This window comes from Protopterus annectens, chromosome 4.part0 (genome assembly GCF_019279795.1).
Source record: "Protopterus annectens isolate FY-2018-M chromosome 4.part0, PAN1.0, whole genome shotgun sequence".
Taxonomy (NCBI): Eukaryota; Metazoa; Chordata; order Ceratodontiformes; family Protopteridae; genus Protopterus; species Protopterus annectens.
In genome coordinates, this window is record NC_056733.1 from 1,290,632,360 (window position 1) to 1,290,650,758 (window position 18,399).

Consider the following 18,399-nt stretch of genomic DNA (forward strand, 5'->3'; position numbering starts at 1 on the left):
AATAATGTCTGAATTTGATAGACACTGAAACAGATGAAATCTGGTATATTATACCCTAGTCCACATCAGTACAATTGTAATAGTTAGTCCCAGGTAAAAACAGCTTTAATAAGTTAAAATATAGAACTGACTAGGCAGAGAGTAAATGCCAAAATATTTAATAAAAAAATACTTAAAATGTTCACAAAAATACAAGTAAAACAAACAGGATGAGTGCTTTCATACTCAAAGGTACTTCATCAGATCGATTCTTACATCAATTAACACTGCACTTATATAACTCAGTATTTGTGGTCACGTAATTTTAACAATGGCTTAATGGGGATGATTTCATTTAACCCCTTGCCTGCATCAGCCCTTAACAAATGCATCCATTTTATTGCTGTGCATTCAGTTCTTGTTTTTATGTCACCACCTATCAGATTAAGTGTGTATATTTCCAGCACCAAAAACTTGAACCAATGTTCACAACTTGTTGACAAGACATGTTTGGACAGTGCATTCCTATCATCCTTTCTATTGACAGCATACACATGTTCTCTTATACGGTTTCTTAAGCAGTGGTTAGTCTTTCCCACATAGAAACTTTTGCAGATAACACAAGAAGCACAATAAACAACATTTTTGGTACTACAATCTGCATAAAACCGCATATTAAATGTCTGTCCTGTTTCTGGATGTACAAAATTATCATCCTTATCAATATATCTGCAGGCATTACAGTGACGACAGGGAAAGGTCCCTACTCTCTGACTAACTATCCCCTCCTCACAATCAGACAGAGGTTTATAGCAAAGCATTTTCTTTAATGATGGATGATTTTTGAAAGAAAAGGAGGAGGTTTCACCCAGCAGTCTCTTATAATTAATAAAATAAAATAAAATCCACTGCTCAGCAAGCAAATGCTGTAGTTCCGTAGAGTAGATATAATGTAAGTCACAAAGAAGGCGGAGTAGAGCAGAAGTAAGAACAAAACTCCAAATTTAATTCCAAGAATGTGCACTTATAACATACGGATGAGCGCTTTCACCATTACAGCTTCTTCAGATCCTTGTATAAAAGTCACAGTAGACCTCCCCTTATATAAGCAGCTCAATTAATCAATTAAAAAATTAATCAATTAAAAACAATTAAAAGCAATGCTGGAGAATTTAAAGAACTCTCCCATATTGAGAAATAGATTACTGACCCGGGGATACAAGGACAATGAGATTATACCATACATGGAGGAAGCATACATGTCACGCACCACTTCAGGTGCACCATACTTTGGACCCATGGTCCAAGATCAAACCGTTGGAGATCATATGTTAAATAGATGTATTAAATTTTCTACTCTGTATACTTCTGATCAACATCAGTTAAAGGAAATTATTAGCAAACATTGGGATATTCTCCTGGTTGATGATGACTTGAAACACATTGTGGGGGAGACACCAAGTTTCCTATTTCGGAATAAGAGCAACCTAAAGCGATTGCTTTGTCACCCCAGACATGATAGGAATATGAAGAACATTGGTCACACTAAACCCTGTGGTCACTGCAACTTTTGTTCATTTATTGATAGTAGTGAGGTGTTTATACACCCAGATTTACACACCATTTTCTCTATCAAGGCAGATGCAGATTGTATGACACCTAATGTGGTGTACCTAGCTACTTGTCAGGCATGCCCGAGTTTCTATGTTGGTAAAACTAACCGGCCGTTAAGAGATAGAATGAGAGAGCATATTTACCGCATGAGAAAGGACACCTTACACAATGCCTTAGCAAAACATATTACCACCAATGACAATAATCATAGAGATAATTGCTGGGAACAAGAGGGGTGGTAATATTATGAATCTTACTGAATCTAAGGAGACTGACTGGATCATTCATTTGAAAGCTGATAGGGGGCATGGGTTGAATGATAGAGCTTCTATAAAACCTAAGTTGTTTAAATATGGGAGAGTTCTTTAAATTCTCCAGCATTGCTTTTAATTGTTTTTAATTGATTATTTTTTTAATTGATTAATTGAGCTGCTTATATAAGGGGAGGTCTACTGTGACTTTTATACAAGGATCTGAAGAAGCTGTAATGGTGAAAGCACTCATCCATATGTTATAAGTGCACATTCTTGGAATTAAATTTGGAGTTTTGTTCTTACTTCTGCTCTACACCGCCTTCTTTGTGACTTACATTTAGTCTCTTATAATTGTCAATTGACAATTTCACAGACAAACCCTGATTGCCTGGAATTTATGCCTCTCAACTGTCCCTGATTTTGACTCAAATTTTAGTTCTGTCCCTCTTAATCCCTTTTAAAACTGGAGACTGTTAGAGAAAAGTTGGTGAACTGCACTTAATAAATATTGATAGTATTTGGAATTATAGACTTATTTTAGTTCAGAAAATGTATATTAATTCACATTCTCTTATTCTGTCGATGCCTCAAATTAATAGTGCTAAAATTTTAAAAGTGTCCCTGATTGTCCCTGATTATTTTTGGATTTGTCCCTGATTCTATTGAGATTTGTCCCTGACTGCTTGAGAGCTGGTTCATATGTACAGGTTGAATAGAGCTACTGGTAACAGGGACAGGGTCATCGCTTAAACCACTAAAGCATGGTCTAGTGCATGTGTCCCTTAGCATAACTGCATCATTCTGTGCAGTTACTATATCTAGGTCACTGTACCCTCTTTTCATTAAATTCGAGGCAAGTGTGTCAAATGAGTCATACATGCCACTGTCTCTTGTACTTAGTCTGGCTGTCCTAAAAACTGACCTTTGAGGACATTTTGTTTAACATATTTTGGATGCATACTGCGTGAGTGTACTGTGTTATTAGTCTTGCAGGGCTTAACGTATTGTCTCGTATGTACACCATCTAGTGTCTTAATCACTGTAACATCTAGAAAAGGGATAGACTCTGTGGACCATTCATAAGTAAATCTGAGAAAGTTGGTTGTACTATTTAAATAGGACACAAACTGGTCAAGGATTTATAATGTGTCTCCCCATACAAGGAAGAGGTCATCCACATAACGACCATAGTAGAGTACAGATTTCTTGAACCTGCTGTTGTCAGAAAGAAAATTCTGCATCTCCCATTCAGCTAATACCATATTGGCATAGCTGTTGGCACACACCATGCCCATAGCTACTCCTGTTTTTTGTAAATAGTGTTAGTTCTCAAAGATAAACATATTGTGTTCTAAAATCAGCTCCAGTAGAGTGCAAACCAAGTAGACCTTATCACTACTGAAGGTGGAACTCTTCGCTAAATGCAATGCCTGCATCATTGGGAATGCAGGTAAAAAAATGAAGCAACATCCAATGTGACCAATAAGGCCTCTTCTCTAAACCCTGTGGCAGACCAGTTGCACAATTTACTCAGGATATCCCTGGTGTCTTTAAGGATATTCCATATCCCATTGACCACTGGAAGAAGTTGTTTCTCTACGAAAATGGATAACGGCTCAGTGGCCCATTCCCTACCAGACACTATGGGCCACATAGGTGGATGTAGTCTATCCTTATTTACTTTGAGAAGTCCATACATTTTAGGTTCTACTGCATGCTCAACCAGGAAGTACTCATACAACTTTCTGTCTATCACACCATCCATAAGTAAACTCTCCACTCTCTCAAATATTCTATTGGTTAACCTTGTAACTTCTGCAGTATTCAACTTAACATAAGTGCTCTCATCACCCAGCATTAGAAGCATGGCCAATAAATATTCTGAGACATCCAGAATGACTATACCACCCCTTTTATCAGCTGGGTGAAATAAGATATCTATGTGGGAACCGCTGCTTGAGAGACCGTATACGAGAACATGTGTATGCAGTCAATAGAAAGGATGATAGGAATGCACTGTCCAAACATGTCTTGTCAACAAGTTGTGAACATTGGTTCATGTTTTTGGTGCTAGAAATATACACACTTAATCTGAGAGGTGGTGACATAAAAACAAGAACTGAATGCACAGAAATGAAATGGATGCACTTGTTAAGGGCTGATGGAGGCAATGGGGTTAAATGAAATCATCTCCATTAAGCTATTGTTAAAAATCATGTGACCTCACACACTGAGTTATATAAGTGCAGTGTTAATTGATGCAAGAATGGATCTGATGAAGCACCTTTGAGTATGAAAGCACTTATCCTGTTTGTTTTACTTGTATTTTTGTGAACATTTTAAGTATTCTTTATTAAATAGTTTGGCTTTTACTCTTTGCCTAGCCAGTTCTATTTTTTACTTTTATTCAGTCATTTGTATTTTGCTGGTTGCTATTTTTATATTTTTTGGAGCTTTAATAAATTAAATAGATTTTATCGTAACTACTCTTGGGTCTATAATATAAACTCAAACAGTTAAAATGTCAAGTGCTAATAGACTGATACATATACGTCGATCTACCTCTTTACCAAAATGTTTAAACATCGAAACACATAATAGCGAACTGTCAAAGTTGGCCAACACCACCTCCCTGGCTCTGCATTGAATACATAAAGTTAAATATGTTATTTAAGGAGGCGGTGTTGGCCAATTATGACAGTTCGCTATTATGTGTTTCAATGTTTAAACATTTCGGTAAAGAGATAGATCAACATATATGTGTCGAACTATTAGTACTCAACATTTTAACTGTTCAAGCTTATAATATAGACCCCCTACTCTTACACATTGTAAAGTTTTAGAAAAAAAAAAGATCCATAAACAACAACATTCCAAAGTTTAAACATTTTATTCAGGATTTTCCAAGGGGGAAAGAAAATAAAATAATGAAAAAATAAGGAATATCATTGTGAGATAGAAGGGAGACCATGTGAATTTTAGAATACATATGGAAAAAGGATGAATTTTATAATACCATGGAATAAGTATTAGCTATGATATTGCTAAAGATGGCTGAGATTTTATGAAATGGCAGTACTCTATGTGTATATACTCTAATACAAATTCCACTGATTAAAATCAGTCTATAATACAGAGCATCTTCATGTGCATGGCAAGCAATAAGGGTAAATTTTATTACAGTGGGTGGTTCTTGAAATTTATTTTCCTGATGCTGGTGACTGAGCAAATACAGGCATTTATGAAGCAGTTGGCAAAATCTAACATCAGAAGTATGAGGGTCAGAAACATGATAGGGATGTCATTTCTAGACAGTATCTAGCTAGATGTATCTGCAGTGGTGGTGGAGCTGCGGTAGCATTGTTGCCTCACAGTAAGACGTTGTCCTGTTCGATTCTCAGCTAGAGCATCTTCTGTGTGGAGACATGCGTGAATGGGCATACCTTCGTGGAAGGTTGTACATCAGGACTGGCAACTCGGCAAGTAAAAATCTACTGCCAATCATTAGTGGACCGGAGTTCCACTGTGGCAACCCCCTAACCGGGAAAAGCCGAAAGACACAACAACAACCTAGCTAGATGTATCTGTCATAGGAGGACCATGGACTGCCTGTTCAACACTAATATTTATAAACTTACTACTGCTCAAAGCTTAAAACCTTAAGTTACTAAGCAAAAGCAAAGACACCAGTTTTCTTCAGGGTTCCTCCCCTTAAAAGATGAATGATGATTGTGCTGTACAGAAAGCAACTGTAAGGGACTAAAAGAGTATGTACCCCCCAAACATGTAAATGTGATGCTATATTTGCAACGTTGCTGTTCACAGCATTAGGAGTGCATATGCATAGGAAGAGGTCAGAGAAATATGCCACTTGTGCTTTCAAGCACCTATTTATGAATACCATAAAGACAGAATATGGTGGCAGCAGACATTACTAAACACTGCGGAGTGAATACGAAATTGTCAAATCATTCCACAGAATTCATAACCACCTGCTTCAGCAGCTTCCATATCGCATTAAGTTATGTAACTTCAGCTTTGGTTTTATTATACTGCTTATTGTCTAAGCAATTAAGCAAAAGCCAAGGTATGTGAAACCATATCAAATTCATGACACTAGGCTCTCTGGAAGTGACTCGGGAAATGTCAAGAGTAGACTCAATTTGCAGAACAAAAGCTCTAGCATAATTTATTGTTTCCACCAAATACAGGCTGACAAAGATAAATGCAGCAAAGTTGCCCAGAGTTCTGATAGTGGCATTAATCTTTGTAGCTAAACACAAACCAATTCTAAAAACAGAGGCTCAATGAGCATGAGTTCAAATATGACCCAAATTTAAAACAAATTGGGTCCAACTCTTCAATAAGCAAGAACTTAAAACTACTCAATTTAGGAAAAAAATGCCAAATTCAAATAGCCTTCATTCATACGCAATTATTCTGTCATCCTTGGACATGCATAGTACATGTGTGGTGACTCGTTGGTTTCTAATTACACAAGGTGACACTTCACACCCTCCAAGATTCTGTTCATGATTAGAAAACTGGTTTCATTGTTCCTTTCTGGAATTTAGCTTCAAGTTATTGTGATGCCTGCCAATTTACTTTGAAACAAAATTATGCAACATAGTATTTACTTTCAAGATAGTCAGGGCCTTACCAAAACCCCTTTGAGAATATGAGAGCCAGCTGGCACAGTGACCTATTAAATATTTCCTGCATACAACTTGTATACTCTGTATCCTAACCCACCAGTTTCAAATTCTAAATGCACGTTAGACAAACATCTTAGCTTGGTCCCTACAGCTTATATTCTACAATATGTTCAACCCTCCCCCCACAGCAAAAAAAAAAAAAAATGTTTAGACTTTTACAGAAATTGGAGACCCTTCAGAAATGTATACTGTACCTGGACATAATTGGGTGACAATGTGTACACAGGTAGCATCCATGAAAACTGATCTGACAACTTATCTATAATGAATGGAAAGAGGATAAAGCTGCAGGAGAATAAATTGTCTTCCTGTAGAAGAACTAAAGGACATAAAAAAAAAACCTCCTAGCAGCTCAAGCAACCTTGAGCTGCTCAAAAGCTTCATTGGCTAGCAATGGGAGGCTAAGCTATACGATATGACCAGATTAGGTCTACATGCCCATGAGACAAGTCATTTGCCATTGCCCTATCAAAGTTATGAGTAAACTAAGAATGAGTTGTGTTAGCATGCAAAATATGTCAGCAGTAAATGAAGCAGACAACGTGACTATGGTTGGCATAACAAAGGGAATTTAATCTGCAAAGGTCAGGGCATCTGAAATCAGTACAAAAGCTAAGGAAAACATGCATCTTGCCAACAGGTATGAAACAGGATGGAACTGTTTTTGCAGAGGGGGAAGAAGAGATGCAAAATGCAAGTATTTTAACCGAATACATTCAAGATTAGGTGGTCGGAATGGGTACCCATTTCAAAACAAATGACAAAAAGTACAAAAACATTAAGGATCCTTTTACACTGATAATATGGTGATTGTGAATATCATTAACAGGCTTATAGGCTCAAAAGAAGCAAATGACAGCCTGACATCCTCTGCTTTGTGATCATGTGTCTGGCATACATGACCCACTGGACATGTACCACAATTCTAGGGACTGCCATGCAGAATCTGTTTCCAAAATCTTTTGGACACTACACACAACAGTAACTGAAATCTTGCCTATGTTTCTGTATCATGGTCATTGGCAGAAACGCCTGTATCTTTGCTCATTTTCAGTATATGTCATCTGTACCCCCATACAAAGAAGTGCAGCATTTAAGTTGTGTTTGTTTCCCCAAGACTGCACTGAGGTAAGTACTCTGATTTGTTTATATGAAAACAAGACCATTAAAAAAAACAATACAAATGACAATACAAGCATTGCCAGTGGCTGAAATACTGCATCAGTGAACAGAGCAGTTTTGCCTCAATGTGCATTAAAGCCTAACCTACAATTCTCAGTTTCAGAGGCACATACTGCACAATACAAATATCCAAGTATAACACCCTACTACAGATTTCTCATATACAAGCACTAAAAATGAAAGCCAAGAACTTTTTGACCCGATGATTTCAGGAAATAAGTTTACAATTAACCCAGCCACCAATGACAAGTGAACTCTTATGGAAAAGTAAAGACATAACCATTAGACTTGGATTTTTGTTTGCAAAACCTAAAAGTACTCAGAGGCAGCTCATGCTAATGGACTGCTGGCCTGCAACCCCCCCCCTCCCCCAGCTTTCTCATGAAAATAAATAAAACGTTTTACACACTAGTAGCAGTTCAAACTACAAACTAGTGTGTAAATCTGAAGATGCAATGCGACCCGAAATTCAGAGAACCACGCATGCATGCTCGAGTTCTAATTAAAAAATATATATTTTTGTCACCAGACTGTTTTTACAACAGTTCAGATTGAGAAGACTACAGGCATCAATGCCCAGATGTCATTGCATTTTTAACAGTAGGCAATAGGAAGCCGCTGAGACTAAGTTAACAATCTGTCATGCAATATAAGTACGTGATACAGCTGCTGATTAGTCTTTTTAGTCTTGTGTTCTCTTCCCACTCTTTAGCTGGCTATAATTAAGTTGCAATGGAGAGAGGGAGAGAAGGAGGAGTCTTAGAAAAAAAAGTGGAAATTGTTTAATCACCGATCATACTCAAACAAAATTTTAAGATGAAAGATATCAAGGTAGGCTATTTGTAAATTAATCCCCCCCAAAAAATATTAATTAATTAAGTTCTCAGTTTTTTGCCTGGCACGGCCAACTAGATATTTTCTGCATTTTTTTTTCCTGCCAGGGTCAACCAGATACGTTCTGTATTTTTTTTTTCCTGACAGGGTTGACCACATAATTTCTGTATTTATTTGTTTCCTGTCAGGGTCGACCAGATACTAGTGGGCTGTGTGTTTTGGGGGCTGTTGATGACTTTCCTTTTTTACTATAATATCTTGGCAGGGTTAACCAGATACTAGGGAGGCAATGTGTTTTGGGGACTGTTGATGATTTTCTTTTTTTTAATATAATACACTGGTAGGGTCTACCAGATATTACTGGTCTGTGTGTTTTTGACCTTTTTTTTTTTTTTTAATAATATCCTGGCAGGGTTAACCAGATAGTAGGGAGGCAATGGGTTTTGGGGACTATTAATGACTTTCTTTTTTTTTATAATATAATATCCTGGAAGGGTTAACCAGATACTAATGAGGCAGTGTGCTTTGGAGGCTGCTTGACTGTGGATGTCTTTTTTTTAATAAAATATCCTGGCAGGGGTCAAATAGATACTAGGTACGCAATGTGTTTTGGGAGCTACTTGTGGATGAAATGTTCTTCTTTTAACCTTATCTTTTTGCAGGGTCAATCAAGATAGATTAGGATGGTATGTGGATGTTTTGTTGTTAAAAATATGGCCGTGCATGAATAAAGTGTGTATGAATGAACTGAAGCAAGATCACCTGCAAGCGCTTGGCTATGTGATGTGAAAGAAATACAGTAATGTAACCATTGTCTTTTCTTTTCATTATTTAAACTTTGTAGGCTCAAAGCAGATATTGTGGGTAGGCAATCTGGCTGGGGGGGGGGGGCTATGCCTAGTATGTATGAATGCAGTGACTGGCCTTACTGTTGTATTTCTGTCTTGCTTTGCATGAGTAACCTGCATCTGAGTGAAGTAAGATTGACCACAAGCTCTGAACTCTCTCTATTGTTTATGTGAAAAAAATACATATATTAATAACAGTGTTGACTTTTATCATTTTTTTTGGTCTTTTAACCTTGCAAGATCAAATCAGATACTGTGGATGGGGTGGGCAAGAGGGATTGCGGCTAAGTTTGAATGAAGCAACTGACCCTGCTGTTTACTGTTGTAATTCTGGCTTTACACGACTGTAATAATTGCCTGTACTTTCAGATGAATGTAATCTAATTATCAAATGTACGAATCATTCTTAATGTATGTTATTTCATATCTGTTCATGTATATACTGAATGTCTGCTTAAAAATGTTTGTAATATGATACAGGTTTTCTCTACGGACATATGATGAAAAGTTTATTTTTTTACTAAAAGCAGTTGGACAAACCTGAGTAAACATAAGTAAAATAAATAAAATGAAATGTGCAAGGCGAGCTGGCATACATAAGTTGTGACTAATGTTTCTGTCAATTAAACAAAATCCATGCAAGTATGTTAATTTAATTCTGGCAGGGTCAAGGCGGATTCTTTTGTCCCATAATGGGAGGGGGGAGCTGTTTGTGAATGAAATGAGTTGACTGTCCCTGCTCTTTACTGTTATAATTCTGGATTTCCAAGATTAATGTATATTTTGGTAAAGTCAGCTGTCATACAAGCCTGGGTCAGTGTCTCTCTGAACCACTGGCACATTAGGCATTGGAGTGACCTTGGACTGGGAATAATAAATTAAGATAGTGCAGTGAGATTTCCAAATCTCCTTACTTTTTACTTGGCATTGTACAAAATGCAGATTACCTGATACAGTACAACGTATATTTACTCCATCATGTGTACTAATAATAGTTTGCAATCAAGACCGACCACTTTTGTACTGTTTAGTGATGTTTAGGTTTTGTGTTGTTATAGCATAACCTAAATAACATAGCTTAAAGACCTCATTAGCTCTAAATGTGATTTAGTCTAGTATTTGGTAGGCTATTCAGCATGTGCGCTAGTGATTGAGCAGTTATTTTATGTAATATGTTAAGCATGATCAATGTTGATCACACTGTATCGTAGCTCTGCCCTGTGAAGTTAGCTCCACTCTTTTCTTGTTGGTCTCACACCATTGAGGTGTCTCCTGCAGCCCCTCTTTGATTTGAAATCAGCAGCCGCCACTGGAAATGCTCAATGTTTGTGAAAGGTAAATTCAGATATTTACAAGAAAATCCAGGCTCAATTTTTCAAGCAGGAGTTCACAACATCCAGCTATAACACAGTAATATACAATTTGGATACAAAACAGAGGGAAGGAATGAAAACCACAGCATACTCTTAATTTTTATGCAAGCAAGAGTTAGTGCCTAACAAAACTACAAAGCAATGCTCATTTAGTTTTTTTATACTGACAGGATATAAGAGAAAATAAGTGCTTTCATTAATGATGTATTAACTTCTTCAGATCTGAAATATATGTTCATTATTTAGTGACTTTGACCCTCTGTGATTTGCCAGAAAACCACATATTTTATGAGGAAAAGACCAAATATTTGAGGCATAAATCTGGACCTTCTGCAAAAATCTGTACAGTTGAGAGGCATGATTATATGTTGGCAGAAATACTGCAGAATACCTGCCTAATGATTCTTTACATGTGCATTGTGTACCCCAGTAGCAAACCCCAGATTTCACTGGCTAACATTATGAACATATTGCTAGAAAAGCTGAAGAAATATCTGGTATGGAGGAAAACCTGATGTGGCATTTAGAGCTTCTTACAGATTGTGGGAGTGACGACTGTTGTAGTGGGAGGAGCAGTGACTTCATGTGAAGAGATCAAGTAGGTGTATAAACAGCTATTATTTGAAGGCCAGTTTTGCAGACAAAGTGTTATCAAGTTTCATTTTAACCCATATGTAAAGTTGCTACCCAGCAGATATGCTTTCTGAAACTACTGTTTGTAGTCAGTACTTCAGACTATCTTTATTCATGTGAGTTAGCCATGTCCATAATGCTGCCACTACCTGCACCCAGACAGCACATTATGAAAAAACTTTTTCTAAAAGTACAACTATTCAAACTATGTCTGCAGATGCTTTTTTTGATAGACAAAAGCATTCACTTTCATTTTTCAGTCACTGGGGGCTTGGTTTTACTTTCTGGATATCAATTAACCTGACTATTTTTTCCAGTTGTGTGGTCTAAAAATTTTGACTTTATATATATATATATATATATATATATATATATATATATATATATATATATTTTTTTTTTTTTTTTTTTTGCACAGTTCAGTACTGTCAACTTACAATAATTCAATTGTAACAATCCATGGTTTTCCTAAAAGTCACTCATTTTTGTCTTAGGACTTATATACATATGTAAGATAACTACATGAACATAGGGTATGGAATTGTATGTAATGAAAAATAAAGCAATTAAAATGACCTCTTAAATGTATATTCCTTATCAAGATCCCAAAATTTGTTCTATTACAGCTTTGTGCACATTTTGAAAAGGAATTCCTTGAGCAATCTTTTGAAATGCATTCTATCCATCCAATGGCCAATCCAAAGAGATATTTGACTAAGGGTAATATACCATAATCATATGATCTTATGTGATATTCCAGGAGGTAAGATTTACTTGTGGATAGGGTGGAAAACATTAATTGGACAAAATTCAATGGTTTAAATTCATACCTTTATAGCAAAATGGAGCCCTTGGTATAATCTTTACCCAGACAGCTTACAAGGAGTGACAATGGTGATTAATGGTTTGGATAGAGATACAATGTTAAAGATTTTAACATGATGCACAGAATGCATTGCAGAGTTCATGATTATAAATGGGAAGTCACATTCCATTTTAGGAATCAACATACCCCTTAAATATATTACTGTACTGCAGTGAGTGAGAAAACTGGAAAAAAAATCTGATACTCATTTGACGTTAGACCCAACTCTGCTAGAGTATTTGAAGACTCAGAACAAGTTACTAGTAATCCACACTCCAAAGGCTGCCTTCGAGTACAGAACTTTGAGCCTTAGTAGGAGAGCCATCACTGGGGGATCCAGGTAAAGAGGAAGAATAATGTGGCATGGCCCACTCACTGCTTCTAAGGCCAAAAGCGGGTTGCTAGCACTCTGGGGAGAGTTCCGATTTGGGAAATGGTTAAAAGCATACATGCATTTAAAAAAGGTGAAAAGAGAGCTAAGAAACAGGAACCTCATTCATATCAGCAACTGAATGTGCAGGCACAGCAGATGTGCCATGGCTTCTTTAAAATATCTTCCTGAATACATTATGCAGTACTAGACCTGTGACAACGTGGTTAACACAAATGCAGGGAGGTGCACTGTCAACTTTTGTTGTCAGATTAACATCTCCATGACTGCAGGAGTTAGACCAGTAAATGTAGGCCTCAAAAGAGATACACAACAGTTTGATAACTGCAAATTGTTTCCGTAGTCTACAAATTGGAATTTTGATATTTACTTTAAATACATTTGATCTAGTTACGCTCCTGTTTGTGTTACACTTTGGGAGGAGGAGGTGAATCCATTTTAACACATTGTATTTGAAGATTTTGAATCCCATAACAAAAAATGCATTGTCAAAGTTCTAAATGTAGCTTCCTTTATTTTTTTTTTTGGCTTTGTCAAATGAAGGCTGTTTGCTGTGTTCAGGTGCTTGATCCTATGATATGTTAAAATTAAGTCTAATATTTGTACTGTAATACATCTTTCCTAGTAACTAAACCAGATGAGATCTGCATATTGCATAAAGTTGGAACTTGAGGAAGTTACATGCTATTAATCAGGTTGAGACTGCAGTCATGTTGTGATCAGTGCATTGCCCTGTTAAAATTGTAGATAAAAATTGTAGATAAACTGAATGTCAGTCCTAAAACCTGTGTTACCCATGATAGGATGCATCACTTTCCAAGACAAACTTCCAATTGAGAGTATGTTAAGGAAGTTTTGTGAACAATTTAGTCTCTTACCTAAAGAGGTCTATTTGGAACAGGCATGAGGGATAAATTCCAAGCAAAAGATAAAGTATCTGCTACAGGAAACATATACAAAGGAGGGTAAACACTATAAATTAAGGATATCAGTTAAACTGAACTAGGACTGAGGCAATTTAGGACAGAAGATATTTACATTTCAGAATGACAGGTCAAAGAAAAAAAACAAAACAGCAAAGGAAGCTGTACGGGTTAAAAATTGTTTAATCCAAATTAAAACACCATATATAAAGAAAGAAAAATCCATACAGAACAAGGTAAGCACTTTCACATCTACAAACAAATGTTTCATCAGACCATTAAATAACTGCTACACAGAGCTTTGATAGGGCAGAAAAACAATTTGAACAATTTCAGGGAAGATGCATGCACAAGGCTAACTATATAGATTTTGGAAATTAGGGTAGTCAGTGTTTTGCAGGTGTATTTCTTAGTGGGGAGAAGACCTATAGCCTATTTATGCTTCAGTTTGTACAGTTACACAGTTCAGTCAGTAATCCTTAATAGGCCACAATCTTTTGTTCTGGAATTTTAATTTTTTTTCATCTTATCACCAGTTCCTCATAATTCACCAGGTCTAACAGACCAGTCTTAGCCTCCCCCAGACTCAACCCAACCTACATCTAGGACCATCGAGAAGACAGAAGACATGGGTGTAGTGTTGAACTGCCTCCAAGGAGTGTCCTAACACAGTTCTCAACAGTCTTGCAAGCTTCACAATTGAACAACTATTATTGTAAGGCCAATTTTGTAAGTGCTCTTGGACCACATAAATAAATTCCCAAGGAAGTGTCTTAATACTCATGTAGCACCAGTAAAACAGTGTGGATTGGGATTATCTGATTTGAAGGGGTATTTCAGACCAACACAGTTAAGGCTCCTATATGTATAGCACAAGCAGAAAGTTATAATTCAAAGTGGAAAGGGATGATGCTGAAATGGGGGGGAAGCTCAAGAAACAAGGAGAGACTGGGATTTTGGATGCAGGCCTTTAAGGAGAACAGTAATCATACAGAATATTATATTCATAAAGTAGCAGAAAATATTCTAAGAACTAAGCCAACATGGGCATGGGGAAAGGAGATTCTGCTAATAAGGATGACTGCAATTAGGGATACAGACAATAGGCCACAAGGGTCTGGAATTTATTGGAGAAAATTGGAAAAGGAGCCAAGGTATTGGGAGAAAATAACTAGAGAGGGAAAGGTAATAGAATGGGAAGACATCAAGTATTTGTTTGGACTGCAGGTTAGAGATTGCCTTCCCTATCAATGCATGATAGAGTATAGGCAAAGAGAAAGAAATTGTGGGGTCCTAAACAAAAGACCATCAGTGGTAGAGTTTTTATTAGAATCTAGAACAGAAGCTGCCATTAAAAAATGAATAATTAGTAGATCATATAAATATTGCATAATAACTATAAGAATCAGAAGAGGCTAGAAACGATTGGGAAGAGAGAATGGATAAGCAATTCACAAAGAAACAATGGGGGATATACATATATGTCTCCCAAATATACAACAAAATCTAGAAGAATTAGGATTTTTGCTTGGAAATGTTTACATAGATATTTTATACCCTAAGTAGACTCTAGAGATTTTTCCTTATGTAGTCAACAAATATTGGAGGTGTGACAGGTAAGAAAGAGGTAATTAGTTGTGGTGGCTTATGCTATTGGACTGCAGGACTGTAGCCACCCCAGCTGAAAAACAAAATTAAAAAGTCCCGGAATGCATGCATGCGTGTGTGGAAACTCAAACTGGTTGCTTTTGCTTTGAATGAGGCTTATGGAGGAAACAGGGCTACTAGCTTACTGCTTATGGAGGAAATGGCTGGCTGCTTTTGCTTTAAAGCTTATGGAGGAAACAGCTAGGACTACTGGCAGCAACTTCTGAACTGGCTTGGGCATCAGAGCACATGGACTTGGGACAGAGCAATCCCCAGGTACTTGCTTTAGTTAGTTTTGTGTGTGTGTGTGTGTGTGTGTGTGTGTGTGTGTGTGTGTGTGTGTGTGTGTGTGTGTGTGTGTGTGTGTGTGAAATGCCCCAGTTAACTATAACTGGTGGCTAGAGAGGGTAACAGGTTCAAACCCTCAATCTTGGTTGCAGGTAGCAAGAACCTGAATTCTCTACCCACCACCACTTGTGAAAAGCATTCAGATTTTTGCCTCATATTTTTGCTCTGTTCTGTTACTCATAAAATCTGTGATTTTCTGGATTTTCAGACTTCATATTCTTCAGAAAGTACATGGTAACGCAAAACATGTTATTCTAGCAATTTTCTAAGTTTATAAGATCAATATTTGAAACTTGTCCCTATTTTTGGGGTTGTATTCCCCCATTATTGACTTTGTGCAGGTTGTTTTTGTGCTAATAGGTTGAGAGCTATGGTGAGAATTGAATTCACTGAATATGTTTGGGGGCTGTATTCCCCTATTATTGGCTTTGTCCAGGAGTTTTGTGCTAAGAGGTTGAGAGCTATGGTGAGAACTGGATTCACTAAATGATAGCCATTTAAGTTTCAATCTTCCTGTCTTTCAAGAAACAGCTGATTTTGCATAGTGGTATGCTGCTCTGACTGTAGTATACAGGGTCATGGGTCCAAGACTTGGCAGTGAAATGCCTGATGGTAGTACAGCATTTTATTCTAGCAACTTTCTAAGGTTATAAAAGCATTGTTTAAAATGTGTCTCTGTTTTTTGGGCTTTTGCCCCCCCCCAATAAATTTTGGCTTTTTCCAGATTTCTTGTGTTCATGTGCTGCAAAGTTGAGAAGTACAGTTGAGTGTCAAGTGGATTTTAAAAGGAGCTAAGAGCTTCAGGGGAAGAGAAGTTTAGTGCTGCTTATGCTTAGTCTGCTTGCATTGTTAATAGCACAACAGGTAGTGTGCTTGCTTTCGATGCAGAAGGCCATGGGTTCTCCTCCTACAGTATATAGATGCATTGCTGATACTGTACTGTGTTGTACTTTTAAAGGGGGTGGATGCTGCAGTCCTGAGAATGTCTTCTTTTGCAGAGATACCTAGTAACTATCAACCTGTTATCAGTATGCCATCCATTCCCTATTGCAATATTGCTAGCTTATCATTTTTTTAATGTAACATGAGCAATTTATTCCTCAAGAGCAACGGGCACTTTGTAGATGAAACAATGAAATATAAAGTTGTTTGCTAGCAGCAACATCTTCATTAGTTACAGATCTCTTTAATGCGAAATTATTTAGATGATTTTTACTTCTGCAGAGATTGTGCATATTTACTGATACTGGTGGACTGTAGAAGACTTTTATGATGGACATGTTCTGAAATGGGCAGTTTTGTTATTATTGGTGCATGCATTTTCCTACTGGAAAAATGTTCAAAACAATCAATTTAAAATGCCCTCTAACAACTGTACTGTATTATACAAGGAATATAATTTAATACAGTCAGGAAGGTGTATCAAAAAACACATGTATGTTTCATGTGCAAGAGGCCTATGATTTGAAAACAGCCCAAAGTTAGTCTTTATCTGAATGTGAGTTTCAAGGGCAGAGAAGTTTTAATGCTATTTTCATTGTGAGACTGCATTGCTTTGTTTAGCAGATGTCTATTATTTTTTGTCCTGTAAAATATCAAATGAAATCCAAATCATCATAGAAGTAAAGCAGTATGCACATTACAGTGTTTATGGTAAATGAGGTAAAATAGCCAAGTAATGAGACATTAGAATGGCTGCAGGGGGGAGGCCCCATTTGACCATGATTTTGTGGGGGATGCAGCAAACTCAAAGACACCCCTGGCTGAACTATACCTCTCAACTGTCTAGATTTTCACAGAATAGATAGATTTTTGCTTCTTATTTTTGGTTTGTTCCTCATAAATGTTGTGGTTTTCTGGCAAATCATTTAGGAATGAAGTCACTAAATAATGACAGACGTTGAATTTCAGACTTCATACTCTTCAGAAAAGGGCATGCTAAAGCAAGACCTGTTATTCTATCAACTGTCTAAGTTTATACAACAGCAATTTTTAGCACTGTCTATATGTTCCCCAATATATTTAGCCTTGTCCAGATTTCATGCATTAAGAGGTTGAGAGATATTTGCAAATAAATCACTTTATAGAATTAGGTATATCCAAACCTCTCAACTGTCCCCAACTTTGGCTCAAAATGTTGCTCTCCTCCTAATAATCCCCCCGCAAAATGGCAATGTGGGAAGAAAATGTAGAGGGATTACAATTTAAGAAAGAATTGTAATGATCAGAGTTATAGATTACTTTTATTTCAGAAATGCATGTAGATTTTCTTATTTTGTCAGCTGCTCAACTTAACAGGACTAATATTAAAGTGTCCCTTTTCTGACAAGTTCCCAGCTGTATTGTGCGGTTATTTCATTTATTTATTTATTTATTTTTGCATCACAGTTTTGGTCCATTTTTCATAAATTTGTGGTTTTCTGGCAAATTAGTGGCAAATCATTAAAGGCTGAAGTTAGAAAATAATAGCAGACATTTGAGTTTCAGATTGCATACCCTTCAGAAAATTCATACTAACACAAGACCTACTATTCTACTATCTTTCTAAGCTTATAAGAGCAATATTTAAAAGTTGTCCTTATTTTGGGGCCTTTGTCCCACTTCTATTTATGGCTTTGTCCAGATTTCTTGCTCTGAGGTGGAGAGGCATGACAAATGTGTCAGGGCCATCACCATCAGCCAGAGACATTTCAGATTGTGACATACTGGTTGCTATCTATTCCCCCATGCAGTAACTCTGGATGTGTCCAAGCAAGGCAAGGAGCAAGTTATGCAGTGTAAGTGTGCAGAGTA